We start from the raw sequence: 17379 nt of genomic DNA on the forward strand, positions 1-17379 counted from the left end.
CTTGATATTCTTAACTCCAGGGCGATAGGTGACAATGAAATTAAATATGGTAAAAAAACAACGACCATCTGGCCTGTCTTGGGTTCAGACATTTAGCTGACTCCAAGTAAGCCACATTTTTGTGATCAGTGAGCACTGTAATAGGATGAAATGCTCCTTCCAACCAATGATGCCATTCTTCAAAAGTCAACTTAATGGCCAGCAATTCCCTATTACCCATGTCATAATTTTTTTCAGCGGCTGCACCAGTATAGGGGCAGAAGCAAAACATTCCTTCACCGCTGAAAAGGCTTTTAATGCCGCATACGACCAGACTGAGATATCCGAACATTTCCTAGTCATGTCCGTTAATGGTTTAACCACAGTCGAGTAGTTCAAAATAAATTTACGGTAGTAGTTGGTGAACCCCAAAAACCGCATACGGGCTTTCAAATTTTCAGGACGATCCCAGTCCAGCACAGCACGGACCTTCTCAGGATCAATCCGAAAACCTGATGATAAGAGTAGATAACCCAGGAATTGAACTTCCTGAACTGCAAATACACACTTCTCCATCTTAGCATACAATTTATTCTCTCTTAGGATCCGTAACACCTGTCTCACATGATCCTGATGGGTCTTCATATCATGAGAATAAATTAGTATATTATCCAGATATACCACAACAAACCTCCCAACCATATGATGAAAGATGTCATTAACGAAGTGTTGAAAAACTGCAGGTGCATTGGTTAACCCAAAAAGCATGACCAGATTCTCAAAATAACCTTCAGGGGTATTAAATGCCGTCTTCCATTCATCCCCTTGCTTGATCCTTACCAGATTATATGCCCCCCTCAAATCCAACTTGGAGAACACCTTGGCACCAATAATCTGATTAAACAAATCTGGGATCAAAGGAAGGGGATATTGATCACTGACAGTAATACGATTAAATTCACGGAAGTCTAAGCATGGCCTGAGAGTACCGTCCTTTTTCTTAATAAAGAAAAATCCTGCGGCCACTGGGGATTTAGACTGTCTGATATGTCCCTTAGCCAAACTCTCAGTGATATATTCTCGCATGGCCGTTCTTGATATATTCTCGCATGGCCGTTCTTTCGGGTTCAGAAAGATTATATAATCGACATTTGGGCAATTTAGCTTTGGGAATAAGATTGATAGGGCAATCATAATCCCGATGCAGAGGTATATCCTGGCCTCCACTTTCAGAAAATACATTAAAAAATTCAGATATAAATGAGGGTACAGCTTTAGTGGTTACAACAGAAATCGATGTATTAATTTTCTGTGCAATAATCACTCCAATCGAGAATCTGTCTTGCTTACCAATCGATGGTAGGATTATGTTTGCTTAACCATGGCAAGCCCAAAACCAACTGAGCAGGCAGACCCTCCAACACAAAACGAATTCCTGAAGAAAATCACCCACCCTCAATTTGATGTTCTGCACCATCTGTTATAAGTATTTTTGAGTAAGTGGAGCGGAATCAATTGCAAAAACAGATTATTTTTTTCTAATTCACTTGTTGACAATCCATGCATGCGAACGAACTGACCATCAACTAGGTTAACCCCTGCCCCACTGTCAATAAAGGCATCAATTTTCACAATTTTGGACGCCACTTCAGCAGACAGGAGAAATTGGGTACTATCAGTAAATAATACATTTTAGTTCTCTGGCTTTCCACCCACACCACCAAGAGTAAAATGGGAATTAAACGTTTTCACCTTGATGCTGAATGTAGGGACAAAATGTATTTTTTGCCACAGAAAAAACAGGCTCCTTTCTTATGACCAACATTCTTTCCCACAGGTCTAGTGGTAGCTCCCCGCAACTGCACGGGCTCGTCACCAGAGATGCATTCAAGTGTCTCTTCACCCAAAGTGTCAGAGGAAGCCGCCACCTCATAGGATAGTACATCCTGAGACTGAGTGACCTTAGATCTCTCTCTCTCTCAGACGTCTATTGATACGTACAGCAAGTGACATAGCCGCCTCCAATGACTCTGTGAAAGACCAACGCATCTTTCAGCCTCTCTGATAACCGCTGACAAAATTGACTACGGAGAGCTGGATCATATACGTAACCCATCTCCTAAATTCAGAGCAATAGATCTCCGCAGTCCGCTTTCCCTGGGGTAAACCACACAACTTGGTCTCGGCCAGGGAAATCCGATCCGTCATCATAGATCAGACCTAGAGCTCTGAAAAACTCTACTGACAGGAGGGACTGCGATCCCACGCCTGAATGTCTCCTTTAAGCAATGACATGATTATACCCACTCTTTGACTTTCATCACCAGAAGAATGAGGACGTAGCTTAAAATATAATTTGCATGATTCCTTAAACAGCATGTCAGAACCAGCAGTCTGAGGTCTCTGGCTCTGCGAGACAGTTTTGCAGAGGTCAGCTACCTCCAAAGACAACCACTGTAGTTGTCCAACTAGTGCAGAGATTGGATCCATTGCCGCACTGACACAAACAAAATGGCGGTTTTGGCGGTTGATAATGTCTCGGCGTGGTGTGGGAGGGAAACTCCACTCCAAACACAAAAGAGAAGGATAAGGTACCAGGCCTGAAAATTAGGGAAAGGGGAAAGGTCAACACCTAATAAATCCCAACCCAAGCCCTGACTGCTAACAGAATGAACGGACCCTGATGGTAGGACTGTTTATCTGCAGGAACCTAAGCCTGGTTCACCCTAGAAGTCCCTGAAGATAGGTATTAGGCCACAGCTGACCTGGTTCTTCCCAGCTGAAGGAACAAGAGTATGCCTCAGGTCTGGTACCAAGAGACAGGGAAATAAACACAATACAAAAAGGAAAGACACTTAACTCCAGGTAAATGGAAAGCAGGAACTCAGCTGAGATCCAGACACCAAACGATCCACAACCAGAATGAACTATCAACCGCAAGGAGTGTGTCACAACCAGACAGCTGAGAAGCTCTGACAGAGGCCTTTCAGAACCTCCTCCTTGAGTTTCTGTGTTGTGGTATTCAGCTCCTCCTCTCGTTAGCCTCTCTCAGCTGTCATGTGTTGGACTAATTGCTTCCCTTTAAATTCCTCCCCAGAATGCTTTTCTGGGCGGCTTATACTACTTCTTCCTGGAGTGTGTGTGCATGCTGACCTTGTTCTCCTCTCTGCTACAAAGCTAAGTGTTGTACATTTATCTGTTATTTTCTGTTTGCTGGATCCCAGGTGACCCTGACTCCCTCCGTATCTTGTGTAGGGAGCCGGTGGTCGTGTCCCCTCACTATTGTAGGGTGCTCAGGGCTTACATAGTCAAGGTTCGTGGATATGCAAACCTCCACCATTAGGATCTTTGCATAGGCTGAGCAGCCAGGGAAAGTGCCAGGTCTTCTGCAGGGGTCTCCCTTGGTTCCTTAGCTTTGGGATCCAGCGAGTCATTTATGCTTGTTGCTTTGCCTTGTTTCCTGTACACCATCCGTGACATAAGCCGCCATAACCGTCTCAAGCATGGATCCGGTTTCACTTTTGGCTGAACGCTTCCAGGGTCTTTCATTGGAGGTAGCTGATCTCCGTAAGACTTTTTCTCAGCTTCAAGTGACCGGTTCAGCTTGCGTTCATGGAGTTTGTTCTGAGCCTAAGATCTCGCTCCCGGATACGTTCTCCGGGGGTAGTGAGAATTTTGTGCGTTTTAGAGAGGCTTGCAAACTCCATTTTCGCCTTCTTCCCCACTCCTCTGGTGATGAGGAACGGAGGGTGGGGATCATTATATCGCTGCTCAGAGGTAACGCTCAGTCCTGGGCCTTTTCGCTGCCGGAGGGGGCACGGCCTCTCCGTTCAGTGGATGAATTCTTTTTAGCCCTGGGTCAGATATATGATGATCCGGATCCTATTGCTCTGGCTGAGTCTAAACTACGTCTATTATGCCAGGGTAAACAATCCACAGAAATATACTGCTCAGAATTTCAGAGATGGGCAGTTGATACTGGTTGGAATGATGCTGCACTCCGAAGTCAATTTTGCCATGGTCTTTCAGAGGGATTGAATGAGAGGCCTATTTCTTTGGACTCTGCTATGTCTCAGGCCGTTCGTATTGATAGGCGTCTTAGAGAGAGAGGAGAGATGTCCTCTTCCTGTCATACTCAGTCCCAGGACAGTGCAGCGGTCCCATTCTGTGGCAGGGGTCTCAGTCGCCGTCAGCCCCTTCTGAGCAGGAGCCCATGCAGCTGGGGTTGATTGCTTCTGACAATAGAAGATTCAGCTCGCATGGGAGGGTTTGTTTTTGTTGTGGAGGTATAAATCATTTGGCAAATATTTGTCCCTCTAGGAGATTCAGGCAGTTTTCTGGGAGTAATAAAGAAACAAACAGGAAAAAATCTTTTAAAAATGTTCCGTCTGTTACTATTGGCAGGGTTGAGGCGGAAATTGAAGGTTTTCCATTTGCTTGTAGTTCCCGTTTTGTCCTGCCGGCTAGGGTGGCGCTAGAGAGCAAGAACATTTTTTGTGAGATTTTTGTGGATAGTGGAGCAGCGGTCAATCTCATTGATAATCAATTTGCGATAACTCATGGTTTCCAGGTGCGCACTTTGGGAAAGGATATTCCTGTTTTTGCTATCGATTCCGCTCCACTTTCTCAAAAATCATTAAAGGGCATAGTTCACAATATCCGTTTAATTGTGAGTGATGCTCATGTTGAGGATGTGTCATGTTTCGTCCTTAGCGGTTTACCTACCCCTCTGGTGTTGGGGCTGCCCTGGTTCACTAAGCATAACCCCACCATTGATTGGCAAGCGAGGCAAATAAATGGTTGGAGTGACTTTTGCAGAGAGAATTGCCTCATGACATCTGTTTCTGAGGTTGCTACTAAGACTGTACCATCTTTTCTCTCTGAATTTTCGGATGTCTTCTCTGAGAGTGGAGTTCAGGATTTGCCCCCGCACAGGGAGTACGATTGCCCTATTAATCTCATCCCAGACGCCAAGCTGCCTAAATCTCGTTTATACAATCTTTCCCAACCTGAGAGGATCGCTATGCGTGCTTATACTTCTGAGAGTCTGAGAAAGGGACACATACGACCCTCGAAGTCACCTGTTGCCGCTGGTTTTTTCTTTGTTAAGAAAAAAGATGGTTCTTTAAGACCTTGTCTGGATTTCAGGGAGCTGAACAGTATCACTATTCGTGACCCTTATCCGCTTCCTCTGATCCCGGACCTGTTTAACCAGGTTGTTGGGGCTAAAGTCTTTTCCAAATTAGATCTAAGAGGGGCATACAACCTGGTCAGGGTCAGAGAAGGGGACGAATGGAAGACGGCCTTCAATACCCCTGAGGGCCATTTTGAAAATTTGGTTATGCCTTTTGGTTTGATGAATGCCCCAGCCGTTTTTCAGCATTTCGTGAACAGCATTTTTTATCATTTGATGGGAAAATTTGTATTGGTGTATTTGGATGACATTTTGATTTTTTCTCCCGATTTCAAAACTTATAAGGAACATTTACGTCAGGTCTTGCTAATCCTGCGGGAGAATAAATTATATGCGAAACTGGAAAAATGTGTGCTTGCGGTTCCAGAAATTCAATTTCTGGGGTTTCTTCTCTCCGCTTCTGGTTTTCGCATGGACCCCGAGAAGGTCCGCGCTGTGCTTGAGTGGGAGCTTCCTGAGAATCAGAAGGCGCTGATGCGTTTTTTGGGCTTTGCCAATTATTACAGGAAGTTCATTTTGAATTATTCTTCTATTGTTAAACCACTCACTGATATGACCAGAAAGGGGGTAGATTTTTCTTCTTGGTCAGTAGAGGCGCGTAAGGCTTTTTCTGATATCAAGGAGAGTTTTGCTTCCGCTCCCATCTTGGTGCAACCTGATGTTTCTTTACCCTTCGTAGTTGAGGTTGATGCTTCTGAGGTGGGTGTGGGGGTGGTCTTGTCTCAGGGTTCCTCTCCTGCCAATTGGCGACCGTGTGCCTTTTTCTCAAGAAAACTCTCCTCCGCAGAGAGAAATTACGATGTGGGAGATAGGGAATTGTTGGCCATCAAGTTGGCTTTTGAGGAATGGCGCCATTGGCTAGAGGGAGCCAGACACCCTATTACCGTATTTACTGACCATAAAAATCTGGCCTACTTGGAGTCAGCCAAGCGTCTGAACCCGAGACAGGCCAGATGGTCTTTGTTCTTTTCTAGGTTTAATTTTGTTGTCACCTTCCGCCCTGGAGTTAAGAATGTGAAGGCAGATGCCCTGTCACGTTGTTTTCCGGGAGGCGGGAATTTTGAAGACCCGGGTCCCATTTTGGCTGAAGGTGTGGTGGTCTCTGCTCTTTTTCCTGAATTGGAGGCAGAGGTGCAGGCAGCCCAGTCAGAGGCTCCTGATCTTTGTCCTCCTGGGAGGTTGTTTGTGCCTCTCGCTTTAAGACACAAGATTTTAAAAGGACACCACGATACGGTCCTCGCTGGGCACCCGGGGGTAAGAGCCACACTGGATCTCATCGCTCGGAAATTCTGGTGGCCTGCGCTTCGTAAGTCGGTTGAGGGTTTTATGGCAGCCTGCGAGACTTGCGCTCGTGCCAAAGTCCCTCATTCACGGCCATCAGGTCCTCTCCTTCCCTTACCCATTCCTTCCCGTCCTTGGACACATCTGTCCATGGACTTCATAACGGACCTGCCTCGTTCCTCGGGGAAGACTGTGATTCTGGTGGTGGTGGACTGTTTTAGCAAAATGGTGCATTTCATCCCTTTTCCTGGTTTGCCCAATGCTAAGACGCTGGCGCAGGCATTTATTGATCACATTGTCAACTTGCACGGTATTCCTTCAGACATAGTCTCTGATAGGGGCACGCAGTTTGTTTCCAGATTCTGGAAGGCTTTCTGTTCTCGCTTGGGGGTTCGGTTGTCATTCTCTTCTGCTTTCCACCCGCAGTCGAATGGCCAGACAGAGCGCGTCAATCAGAATCTGGAGACATATCTGCGCTGTTTTGTGGCGGAGAATCAAGAGGATTGGTGTTCTTTTTTGTCCCTTGCTGAGTTTGCTTTAAATAACCGTCGTCAGGAGTCCTCTGATAAGTCACCATTTTTTGGTGCATATGGGTTTCATCCGCAGTTTGGGACTTTCTCGGGAGAGGGGTCTTCTGGTTTACCTGATGAGGACAGATTCTCCTCGTCTTTGTCATCTATTTGGCAAAAGATTCAGGATAATCTAAAGAGCATGAGTGAGAGATATAAGCGTGTGGCAGATAAGAGACGTGTGCTTGGTCCGGACCTGAATGTTGGTGATCTGGTGTGGTTGTCTACCAAGAATATCAAATTGAAGGTTCCCTCCTGGAAGTTGGGTCCTAGGTTTATTGGGCCTTACAAAATCCTGTCTGTCATCAATCCTGTTGCATACCGTCTTGATCTTCCTCAGACTTGGAAGATCCATAATGTTTTTCATAAGTCCTTATTGAAACCTTATGTTCAACCCATTGTACCCTCGCCTTTGCCTCCTCCTCCGATTATGGTTGATGGGAATCTTGAATTTCAGGTCTCTAGGATTGTGGATTCTCGTCTTGTCCGCTGTTCTCTTCAGTACCTTGTTCATTGGGAGGGGTATGGTCCTGAGGAGAGGATGTGGGTCCCAGTGACGGACATTAAGGCCTCTTGTCTCATCAGGGCTTTCCATAGGTCCCATCCTGAGAAGGTGGGTTCTGAGTGTCCGGAGTCCACTCGTAGAAGGAGGGGTACTGTCACAACCAGACAGCTGAGAAGCTCTGACAGAGGCCTTTCAGAACCTCCTCCTTGAGTTTCTATGTTGTGGTATTCAGCTCCTCCTCTCGTTAGCCTCTCTCAGCTGTCATGTGTTGGACTAATTGCTTCCCTTTAAATTCCTCCCCAGAATGCTTTTCTGGGCGGCTTATACTACTTCTTCCTGGAGTGTGTGTGCCTGCTGACCTTGTTCTCCTCTCTGCTACAAAGCTAAGTGTTGTACATTTATCTGTTATTTTCTGTTTGCTGGATCCCAGGTGACCCTGACTCCTTCCGTATCTTGTGTAGGGAGCCGGTGGTCGTGTCCCCTCACTATTGTAGGGTGCTCAGGGCTTACATAGTCAAGGTTCGTGGATATGCAAACCTCCACCATTAGGATCTTTGCATAGGCTGAGCAGCCAGGGAAAGTGCCAGGTCTTCTGCAGGGGTCTCCCTTGGTTCCTTAGCTTTTGGATCCAGCGAGTCATTTATGCTTGTTGCTTTGCCTTGTTTCCTGTACACCATCCGTGACAGAGTGATGGGTAAAGCCAGACCAAGAAGGGAGTAGTAATGGTCACATGATCTACACATGAAAAGGAGGTGTGGACATCCCAGCAACACCTAGACAAAGTGAAACCAAAAGAAGCTGTCAGATCACTGACATGCAGCCAGTCTTTCACATCTACAACCTGTCACGGGTGTGACAACAGTCTTCCAATGGAGGTATACATCAGGAAAGAGTTCAGGTTTATAACACCAATAGCAAAAGCTCAAATGCAGTGTGCATTGAGCCTTAAGCTAGTGGTCTGGACAGCGCTGTCTGAAGTCAATTTTAAACCAACCAAGGATCAGGGTGAACGTACATAGGAACAATAGTAAGAGATACCACGCACACTCAGGGTTTTCATGCAAATAAAATAATTTTATTGCGATCCAATAAATGCATAAGTAATTGCGGAAGAATGCCTATTTTGTGACTCTGAGTCTTGATGTTTCAGTCACTTTGGACCTTGGTCACATAAGTCACTAATGGAAAAAGGAACATAAATTCAGTCGGAGGTAAAGGGTTATGTTATATAAAGAGATAGTCATATGGCTAATTATAGCTGAGACCAATTTATAAAAAAGAGATATTGGAAGATAATGGTCAAAGCCTATATAAATGTGTCAATGAGTGGCTGTTGAAATAAGGACTATAATGTTTAACCAAAGCTGGGTAAGCAGAAATTATTTGCTAGTGATATAAAATGATATCAAAGTATATCAAGATAGATGTCCCGAAAATGTAAATCAAAATGTATATATGATGTATAGTACATGTCCCCAAAGGGTATGGGCAAGCCAATGATAACAAAGCAATAGAGAAAATTGAGTTATCTTATTATAGGGAAGTAGTATGTTGTCATGTTGCACAGTAGTATTGTCACAGTGTAGGGGGAAGGAAGGAATACCAGAATGACAACAGAAGGAAAATGACCAGGAACTAGGCCTCAAGGCTAGGGAAAGGGAAATAGTGACCACCTAAGGAAAGCCTAAACCTAGCCCTGACTCCTGTCAGTATGAATAGACCCTGAAGTTGGGAATATTTATACACCGTAAACCTAGGCCCTAGTAACCCTGAAAAGCCCTAGGATTAGTGACAGGGTCTGAGGCTACTGGTTTCTTCCCAGATGAACGAACCAGCATCTCTCTGGGCCCTAGTAAATAGTGATGTCGCAAACATAACATTTTCCGTTCGCGAATGGCGAACGTGAATTTCTGCAAATGTTCGCGAACGTGCGAACCGCAATAGACTTCAATAGGCAGGCGAATTTTAAAACCCACAGGGACTCTTTCTGGCCACAATAGTGATGAAAAAGTTGTTTCAAGGGGACTAACACCTGGACTGTGGCATGCCGGAGTGGGATCTATGGCAAAACTCCCATGGAACATTAAGTAGTTAACGCAGAGTGTGGTAAGTTGAAATCGCAATGCGATTTATAGAACTTGAATTAATCGCATTGCGATTTCAATTTAGAGCTTCTGCCGACTTCCGTGCTCATGGAGCGTCCCCATCACCATGGGAACGTCTCGATGCTAGAATGTACTGTCGGATTTGAGAAAGTTGTAATCGCATGCATAATGAGCCTGCGTCATGAGTGAAGTTGCACAAGACTTCGGGCGTATGATGGAGCAGATTGGGCGTGAGGCTAGGCGTGGACTCACCAAGACTGGTGCAGCCATGTTATTGTGGGAAAGGATAGGGGAAAAGGTGGAAATTGCTGTAGTTAATGTAGTGATAGTGTGAAACTGGTGGGTGGTATGTGAGTGTAAAAGAGGGGCGGAAGAGAGAATGAAAAAGGGGACATTTTGGCAAATGTGTGGAGGCAGGGAAAGGAGGAAAAAGAAAAGGAGGAGTGTGACCGCACCTCGCTGCCGCCAGACGTCAACTACGTAGAGCCAGTGAGATACGGTATGGTCACTGGTTACCAAGGTGTGACATTACGCCGTCCCTGAGGAGCAGGTAAAGTCAGCTCGGTACAGTGTTCAGAAACTCCTCCTGTCCACAAGGGCACAGAGAGGCAATAGGCGGAGGGAGCCTTTTCACTGCCCCAGTGAAACAGCGTTTCCTCAGCATGGGAAGACTACCACCAGCTTCTCGTTTAATATAAGCCCGGTCCGCTAACGGGATTATATAGGGTGAGAAACCAACCCGCAGTAGCGTATAACTAGGCCGAAGCACGGATGTGGGAATTCGTGATCGAGATACCAGGACAGCACAAGATTAAATTACCTTAAGGGCTCACTAGACATAACACAATATGCACAGAAAATATATGCAGTGGTTTGAGTTGTAAATACAGATGGCGTGGTACAACAGGGTTAAGCAGAGCAAAAGTCAGTTTACCAGATGGATGAATCCTTTGGCTGGTGATGAATAATGAGTTTCTGTAAGTCTTGGCTGTAGTCACATGGAAGGCAGTGGTGTCAGCTGTTTCCAGGTCCCTTCCAAACACGTATGCAGCGTAACCCCCCTTCAGAAGAAAAGACATGCCCGCTTACTTGCACAAGCCTTTTGACCTGTAGCTGGCCCCTCCCGGCCTCTGGGAGGAGTCCAATCCCCCTCTTGTGGGGCTGGCAGAAAATGAGTCACAAAACCGATTAGGGTTCATGGCTCCAGACCAGAATGTCGCAGGGAGGTGGTTCTAGGACCAATGGATCCACCTGGGTTCGGCTACAAGTAGAGTCCAAGCATGGTACCGTCATTTAGTTTCTGCGGGGAGATATGTATATCTCCCCTCCCTGGCATTTCACCACCAAACTATGACCACGGGCCTGTTCATCGCGGCCACAGGGACACAAATATGTATCTGGTTTATGTCTGCAATGGACGGGCGATTCATAATTCCTTATGAATCGCTGGCTCCAATATGTCTGATAATTTGATTGAACTGGGGAATTGCCTAGACCCCCTGCAGGGAAGTTTTCCTGCAGGATCCCTGCTATCTGAATGGAGTTGAGAAATTGTAAACAAAGATGACCTGCAAGAAGTTATTTACCAATTGGCTAGGCTTTAAAGCAGGCCCCCCCTGTGGAGGTCACTACCTCTGCTATCAGACAGCAGATGGCTGGTGTGGGAACATGGCTGACAGTACATAATAATCCATATTCCTCACAGGTTGGTGTGGGAACATGGCTGACAGTAAATAATAATCCATATTCCTCACAAGGGAAAAAGAGGAGAAGAAGGAAAAAGGGGGAGAAAAAAGGTGGGGGAGAAGGGAGAAAGAAGAAGGGGGAAAGATGGGTGTGTGAGAAAAAAATGTAAGGTAATGTTTTTGCCAAGACTGTTGATTACATGGGTCTGGTTTTCACAGGATATTCCAACAGTGATTAAATCGCTCAACAAGATTAAAGGATAGAAGAAAGTTCTTTATAAACAAAGGAATATAGAGGATAAATGGATAAAGATATGGGGGGTTGACAATTTTAAATCTTTCTTTAATTTCCCCCTTTCTTAGAGAGATGCACCGCAATGGGAGAGTGGGTAGGAAGGGTATTACTAGGTTGGGATAAAAAGTTATAAAGTTATAATGTTTAAAAAATTAAAAAGTTAAAATATATTTTTTTTTAAATAAATAAATGAATAAATATTAAATAAAAAATATAAATGTAATAATGAAAATGAAGAAAAGAGAGTGTGTTATGTGTTGTGTGGGGACTAGGGAAAAGAAAACAGAAGAAGGCGGGACTGGAGTGCATACTACCTCTGGGGTCCAACGGAGGATCAATGGGTCTCGAAAGTAAAAAGTAGAATGTTAGTTACAGCGAACAATCAATTAAACTCATCCTAAGGTCCAAAAATTAGATCTATGGATTAAAGTCCCGGTTAAAGCCTTTGGGATGTAAGCTCTGTAGAGTGTAGATCCAATATGCTTCGTATTCTTTTAGTAGGCGTACATGGTACATGGTTTCCACCGCGTTGTACCTTTTCAATGATTTGAAACTTGATTTGGGCAATGCTGTGGGGGGGCTGCATTAAAATGGTCAGCAATTGGGAACCAGTTCTTCTTGCATCTAATCGTGGACTTGTGATGCGATCACGTATGCTTTGCGTGGTTTCTCCCATTTAGAGGAGTCCACAGGGGCATTTAATAAGATAAACGACAAACGTTGAGTCGCACATAAAAAAAATCTTTGGTTGGAAATGGTCTGCCCGTATGTGGATGTGTGATATAATCGCCCTTGATTACGTTGGAACAGCAACTGCAATGCAAGCAAGGAAAAGTGCCATGGTGTCAAATCTTTAGGAAGGTTTGTCTTGGTTGGAGTACCTGGCTTCCTATGTCAGTTTTAATGAGTTTGTCTTTGAGGGTCTTTTTAGACACATTAAGGGTGGGGTTTGGAAAGATTGTATCGTGGGGTAGGCATTTTTCAGAAGGGGCCAATGTTTACGGATTGTGCATTGGATTTTAGACATAAGGGGATGATATGTGTGAACAAAAGGTTGGTTTTACAGAAATGGATGTGGGAGGCATTTAGTCGCCTAGTAGTTTTTTTGGGTAGCCTCTAGTGGTGAATTTATCGGCCATGGTTTAAAGTTGTATCTGTTGGGTATGTGGGTCAGAGGCAATGCGTTTGATGAGGTGAAACTGGGATTGTGGAAGGGAGTTTTTAGTAGCGGAAGGATGACAACTGGAATAATGTAGGAGACTAGGAGACCATTGCGGTCAGTCTGTTTTGTGTGAAGGTCAGCATTGATGTTGCCCAGATCGTCCTTTAAAATTCTTTCGTCGAGAAAGCTAATGAAGTGATAGTCATGATTTAAGGTGAATTGTAGTTCCGGCCTAGGGTGGTTGAATAAACGTGTGAACTCAGATAAGGAGGTTTGGGACCCATTCCATATGCAGATAATGTTGTCAATGAATCTGAACCAACATATAGCATGTTGTTTAAAGAGCTCAAGGGAATATATGTATGACTCCTCAAAGTGGGCCCTGTAGCCGTTAGCATAAGGCGGGGCCACATTCACGCCCATGGCGGTCCCGCATGTTTGTAAGTAGAAGGTGTCAGCATAAAGGAGGAAGTTTTCTCTTAGGATAATGTCAAGTAATTTGAGGACTAGTTGGACGGTATTGTGATCATGGGTGGACTGTTCTAAGAGGTATTTTATGGCAAAAATGCCTTTATCGTGTTCTATACTGGTGTATAGGCTATTAGCGTCAAAGATAACTAGGGTACTGTCTGGTGTAACAGGTATCTCTTAGTTTTATTAGGAAATCATTTGTTTCCAGAATATAGGATTTGGCTTTCCGGGTAAGGGGAGTGAGAATCTTCTCTAGGAAGATTGAGATAGGAGCTAAAATGGAATCTGTGGACGCAACTATGGGATGGCCTGGTGGTTTGTGTAGAGCCTTGTGGATTTTGGGTAGAGTGTTCAGTATATGACAGGATTTTTTTTTTTTTTTTAATTTTATTTAAATTTTTTCATTTATATTTATTTATACTTTTATTCTTTATTTCAGTTTTTTCCCTTTCCTTTTTTCTTTGTTCTTCCTTTGTCTATACTTCTGGTCCTTTTTTTCCACTTATTTTTTCTCACTTAGTCCTTCACTCACATTTTTTTCACACACACCCTTCTTTAACAATATTTCCCCCTTTTTTCCCCTTCTTCTTTCTCCTGTCTTCTCCCCCCCTTTTTTCTCCTTTTCTCTTCAACTTTGCGCGTGACGCAGGCGCATTGTGCCTACTTAGAGGCCATCTCCGGTGCTCTCATCCATACTGACCTGCAGCCTCCCCCCAGCGCGTTCACGCTGTAACAAGGGGGTCCTCCTGAAATCCCGTACCCTACTCTTGGTAAGCTCCTCTGCTGGAACTGGGATTGCCCCCAGCAACATATTGCTATCATTGATCAATTATTTATCTGTACTACTCTATGCTATTTATCTGTGCCACGTGACAGCACACTACTGTGCTGCATGACAACATACTACTTTCCTATAATAAGATAACTCCATTTTCACTATTGCTTTGTTATCCTCAGCTTGCCCATACCCTTTGGGGATATACATCTTGATATAATCACTAGCATATCATAAACCCCAGAAATTTCTGCTTATCCAGCTTTGGTTACACATTATAGCCCTTATTTCAACAGCCACTCATTAACACATTTATATAGGCTTTGACTTATATCTTCCAATATCTCTTTTTTATACATTGGTCTCAGCTATAATTAGCCATATGACTATCTCTTTATATAACATAACCCTTTACCCCCGACTAATGAATTTATGTTCCTTTTTTCATTAGTGACTTATGTGACCAAGGTCCCAAGTCACCAAAACATCAAGACTCAGAGCCACAAATTAGGCATTCTATGTATTTATTGGAGGATATGTCACAATAAAAGATGTTTATTTGTATGATAACCCTGAATGTGCGGTGGTATCTCTTTTACCATTGTTTACCTGGACTCCATCCACTTTTGTTTACATCCACTCCACTGAAGCACCTCATAGATTGGACAATGAGTGCAACCCAATCAATTTACCTTACCTGTACATAGGAACACTCATTCCTCATAATTACTCCATCTAAATATCTCACTAGTCAGCTGACAAATGAGCAAAATATTTTCTCAGTGATTCCATTTTTTATGTGCCACATAAAATTGTTTACTGGTGGCACGTTGTGTTTATTTCAATCCCGCTTTTATTTTAAACATATTTTTAAATTATTTTGGTAATATTTTTCATTTTCCATGTCACTATTTAAAAAATAAATAAATATAATCCTGCACTCCTTACACTGGCCACTAAGCCTACAAAATAGGTGCCATTTCTTGCTCTGTGCAGATCACTTTTCCGCAGTCATCTCATCCACCATTCACAGTAGGTAATAACACAGCTTATCTACTTCTTTCTGACCTCTGCAAATAGATCATGCCTACAAATCTCTCCCATAGAAATCAATTAGACCCTCCTGTTGCTCGTTCATTGGCTGACTGGCTGCTCGATGAGCCAACTATTGAGAGCAAGTGTTCATATTCCTGATTATTATGCATTGTAATAGGGCCTTTAGAGTATGAGATTTGAGATGGCTCAAAGCCTTTTTTTCAGAGATATGCATTTTTAACAGTGTTTTTTGCAGCCAGATGTTTTAAATGTTTATTCACTTTGTATAAATCAATTTGTAAAATATCTTATTATCAGAAAATCCTCTTTCTCCACTTATGACCCTCTTCTTCTTCGATATCCTGAACTGACCATTTATTCACTGTGCACTGCTTAAAGGGGTTATCCCATGACTAATGTAAAAAATCTAAATCAGACGTCAACTAGTAAGTGACAGCCTCTTTTTAACAAAAATAGAACCAGCCCTGTACATCACATTGGATCCAGAGATCTCCACAATCACTGCTCTGCTAGATTTATATCAAGCTGAAAGCTCAAGGGGAGTGTCTTTTCTACTACAGCTAAGAGGGCGTGTCTCACTTGAATGGGTCCGCAAATCTGGAGATGCAGAATGGAAGCACGAAACAGAACTCCAAGGAAGCACTACAGAGTGCGCGGTGTTCCGTTGCACAAAATAATAGAACTTGTTCTATCTTTTTGCGAAACAAAATGGGTCCGCGATCCGCATGCGGCTGCCCCCAGGTCGGTGCCCGTGCATTGTGCACCACATTCGTGGGCAAGAGGCCTTATTGGTTGTATAGATATATTCTATTCTGTTCTTTAGCTAATAAAAGATGTTTTATGTTAAATTGGTAATTATTTATTTAAAGCATGTTACAGGCATAAGCACATTGGAAGCAATTATACTATTGCGAACATAGTCTAATGCATGCAGAATGATAATCAGATGCTAATAAGTAGGCAGTTTTGGAAATAAATTAAGTAGGAAGGAGGGAAAATATGGATGAAGAAAACAAAATCCCTGGTAATTCTTAACCCCTTCCTGACCAGCACCATACTAGTATAGTGCTGGCCTGGTATTTAAACATGGCGCCCATGATAATAATGGTTGCGGATAGTGTTGAGTGTGCGTGCTCGGCCGAACACTGCGATGCTCGGCACATTGCAGTGTTCGTCCAAATACCTTGTGTGCAATGCTCGAGTCAGTGTATTTAAATCCAATTTAGCCTCTATGTCTGAAAAGTTTCTGCAGGGATTTGAACTCACAACCTTCTACATTAGAGGCAAAGACTCAGCTATAGGCAAGGGAAACTCCCCTTACCATGTGTGGTCAGAGCAGTTTTTGTCAATCTGGATTTGGGACCAATATCTGCTTTAGATTTATTGTTTTTTCTCTTTTTATTCTCACAGATGGGATGGATGCTGGAGAAGGAGGAGTGGACGTGCCCTGAATATGAATACTGCTTCCACATGCCTATGTTATTTTATATTATTGATAGCATTTATGCTACACTCCAGGTTGTGTCAAATATGTACATCTTTTTCTGTACACTAGCTTTTGACTATTATGAGATCTCTACAAGGGGTAGTATTTGGAGATGTATTGTGGACCTAGTGGAGGTAGGCGTGGCGAGCTCCTTCATGCTTGCCGACACATTGTGCCCATCTGGGTAGAGGGTCTGTACCTCTGACGAGACACAGCCTCCCTGTATATTCCCCAAGATACCCATAAGTTAGGACGTGGTGTAAACTGCCACATTCCGTGATGGCGCTGTCCGCATCATAGCACTAATGCTCTCACGGCAGGAGAGGTCTCGACCAATTGTAAAATGGCCGCTGATATGGCTGACAGCTAGAGCACATGCTCTTCAAATGGCATGTTGTGACCTCATGCCGTAGGTCTTTGACGCAACCTGGCGCTTGCGCAACAGCAACTTCCGAACGCCGGGTTTGGCAATAGTCTGCGTGTGGGACTTAGGTGCTCTTGCAGGGTATGTCATTGCCCCTTCTCCCTGTTTCACAGATCTCCATGCATCGCATCTCTCCTCCCACTTACATAGTTATTGATGATGCACACATGTATTCAATTGTTGGCACTTGGCACTTTATGTATTTTTCTATGATCGCTAACAAGTATACAATGCACTTTTATATGGGTATGTCCTCACATTGACCATATGCACTTTGTATGTATTCAGAGACTTTTAATGTATTTATAATATTCTATTTTTTGCTTAATATGTTAATTGATGTTTATTGCTTTGCTGATCATTGTATGGTAGGGGTTGGACTATATATACCC

This window comes from Bufo gargarizans, chromosome 6 (assembly GCF_014858855.1).
Source record: "Bufo gargarizans isolate SCDJY-AF-19 chromosome 6, ASM1485885v1, whole genome shotgun sequence".
Classification (NCBI taxonomy): Eukaryota; Metazoa; Chordata; class Amphibia; order Anura; family Bufonidae; genus Bufo; species Bufo gargarizans.